The 3,328-nt window shown below is 51.6% G+C and overlaps 1 pseudogene; it reads right to left on the reverse strand.

Moving 5' to 3' along the window:
* Window positions 1–214: 214 nt before the first annotated feature.
* Window positions 215–2,029, reverse strand: LOC122220769 (annotated as a pseudogene).
* Between the last annotated feature and the right edge of the window lie 1,299 nt (window positions 2,030–3,328).

Consider the following 3,328-nt stretch of genomic DNA (forward strand, 5'->3'; position numbering starts at 1 on the left):
CCGCTGCCGGAAGGAGGTTTCCTTCCGCGTATGGCTTTGTGCAGGTGTGACTTCCGTCTTTAACTGAAGGCCGCCTGCATTTTTGTTTCCAGCGCTGAGGAGAAGTCAGACCGCAGGGGCCTCTACCTGCCGAGAGAATGCGCTGGCAACGTGGGTGGGAGGCAGCGTCCCCTTCTGGCACCACAGAGTTGACAGTAAAGTAAGAAAAGCTCTCCTAGTGGCCAGACTTGGACGCCGTCCTCCCGCATGGCGGCCTGCAGCTTTCCCATGCTCGCCGCGAGACGAAGCTCTGGCCGCCTGCGGTCGGGACCCGCTTCTGCGGCAGCCATTCCGACAGGTCGCAGTTCCCGCACTCTGTGGGCAGAGACGCCGACCCCGACCCCGACGTGTGTGTCGCCAGCCGCTTCCAACCACTCGCCACTGCCTCCGACGCCCGGCCGTGCCCCGCGGCGCGGATTGGCACCACGTGAGTCCCGTTTTGCTTTACAGTTTTTATTGGTAGCTGGTGCCGACCTGGAGGTGACCGTCTGAACCGGGGTGGCCTGTCACATCTGAATGATCCCGCTAGCGGCGCCTCGTGTGGCACGGCTAACCGCAGGAATAGGTTCTACTTTCACTTTTCCTTCTTCGTGGCCTTCACACAGGTCTTGAGGCTCTTGCTTAGGAGGGGCCGGCACGGCCACCTGAGTGACTGGCCACCTGCCTGGCGACAGCGTACGCGTTCGCTGGGGCCAGGCGGGCCTCGCTGGTGACTGGCACCACAGGGATCCAGTGCATGGCGCGAACCGTCTGCGTGGCAGGCTGCTGGGAGGTGGAGGTGGTCACCGGGGCTGCGACGGTGGAGGTGACGGGCCATTCAGATGGGTGGACTAGACGGAGGCGAGCCTGGTGCCCTCCTGGACGAAGGCCCGTAGGGGCTGTGAGGCGCCAGGCTTGGGCTCCAGGGCTGTTGAATCTTCTCTCGACCCCTGGGAGGTGGGGGGTGGGGGGGGGTTGGGGGGTGGGGGGTGGTCTGAGCGCCACTGACGTGAGCAGACAGGCTCCAGCGGGGTTGGGAGAGGCCGGGCACTTCCGAGAGCAGTCCCAGAGGGATTCTGAAGCAAGACCCTAGACCTCCTTTCCTAAAAACCTACTCAACTAATTTGCTTTCGGAGGCAGGATCTATCCTCCAGAAGGAACCTTTACCTGGTTCTTCCTGGGAACCTGGTACTTTGATGCAATAACAATTCAGAGAGACATTGTGGCGTATTGAATTCTGCTTGCCCTTGTAGTATGGATAATTTTTTAGTGATGTGCACATACATTCCATTTAGGGTGAGTGGTTTATCAGGAAACATCGTAATTACTTGTATGATTGTGTGCAGGAATAAGGTGGCTTCGTATCAGCCTTTAGGCTGTCTCTACCCAGAAGCTTCCTGTTCGTTTTCTGTCTGTGAGTTGTGGGCCATTAAATTGAAGTCAGATGGGATTCCACAGCAGGTTTTGTACTCCCCAGGGGCTGGATGGGCCAGTTTGCAGCACTGGTGGTTCCCGCAGCCGGAGGCGAGGGGGCTGATGAAGTGGGCCGTGGTGTCTGGAATGTCGATGGCCAGGGGCGAGATGTGGGCCTGCTCGGGTTTCACGGGGAACCCGGCGCCTCCTGTCTCTCCCTCTTCTCGCTGGACAGGCAGCGATCACCATTTTGATGTTTGTGTTCGGGAACCCGGACGTGCACGCGCGCTGCAGCTGCAGCGGCGGCTTCCCACGTCTCTGAAACACTGTCCGTGAACGCGCGCTTCTGGTGGACGCAGCGCAGGTGGAAATCACCACAGGCTTGGGGCCTGGGCTATGAGGTCAGCTCCGGGCAGCTCTGCCCTGGCCACTGCTGCCTGGGGACATGAAGGTCTGGACGTGGTGCTGCAGGGTGGCGCCAGCGACCAAAACTCATGTCCTTTGAGTCCTGGGACGAGTTGGGCCCCATGGTCACTGAGCACTTCCTTAGGTACTGGAACTGAGGCCTTACATGTGCACCATGGCCCAGTCTCACCATTGAACTGAGGCTGCTGGCCCTGTCCTGTTTCTTTCAATATTCTATCCAATGCTTTATTGTTCGGTTCTGTAAATGACCTCATACCTTTGTAAGAAATCATTTTTTTGTGTCCTTGCATTGAACAGTGTTGGTTTACATACTAAAGCCCCAATTGACAAACGCAAATTCCTTGCTGCAGTGCCCTTCCCAGCAATTGGGAAGCATTGAGATCCCAATGTTAACTCTGCTGAATCACCATCATCAACAACAAGGGTTTTTAATAATAGGGTTTTTAATAGTTCTCCAATCTTCCCGTAACTGGGAACTGATGTAACTAACAGATCCTATGATTTGCCCCAATGTGCTGATTTTCTGTGTGGTCAGTCCTTGTCATGATGATAGCACCGTCTATATTTACTCTTGTTGTTGTTGTTGGGTTCAGTGTCGATCCAAACTTGTGCCACCTACTTTCATTATCTGACCAAACCTTTTCTTTTATGCTTTTCTGAGGTGTAATTTACAGATCAGAAGATTCACCTATTCCCAGTGTACAGTTTAATGATTTTTAGCAAATTTATACATTGGGTAACCCTCATCACAATCCAATTTTGAATGCCCAGTCTTAACGTGTATATTTTCCATGGCTCACTGATGGGTCCTAAAAGCATGTACTGTACAAGCTATAGCAACACCAGACATGGGGCAAACCTGGAGATCTGCTGGTGTCCTCAAGCTTAATGTAAGGGGAAAGTGTCAATGTGGTAGATTTCAGAGACAATTACTGTTATTGAAGGGGCGATGCCAAGGGTCAAATAGAAAAGACACTAGAAACCCCAAATGGGATCCACATAATAGGAATCAGCAAGACAGACAAGGCAACTGGAAGCAGGCCACAAGAAAGACATGCTATGTGGTTCAACGTTATTCTGTGGGCAGATCTCACTGCTTTGAATGGATGTGACACACTTTTGCTTGATAATGCCACCTGGTGCCTGATACCCCAGATTTCATTTAACATAAATTTCACTTGTTAAATTTTTCACTTAACAAATTTTTAACACATGGAATGAAAATGTTAACATATATGATATTAGCCTTGGGACTAGGGTTGAAAAATTTTTATTCTTCCTCCTTTACTCTTCATCTTACAGTGAACCTATCTGTGAGAAAAGTGGGTGATACGTGACTCACATAATGATGATGATACTTTATTCTAGCTCATGTCATGCCATATTTGAAATTAGTACCCTCCTGCTGCATCTCAAGCTTATTGATGAATTACACCATGTAGGAATATAAAAAAATTAAGTTGGCAGATTT

This window comes from Panthera leo, chromosome B2 (genome assembly GCF_018350215.1).
Source record: "Panthera leo isolate Ple1 chromosome B2, P.leo_Ple1_pat1.1, whole genome shotgun sequence".
NCBI classification, from domain to species: Eukaryota; Metazoa; Chordata; class Mammalia; order Carnivora; family Felidae; genus Panthera; species Panthera leo.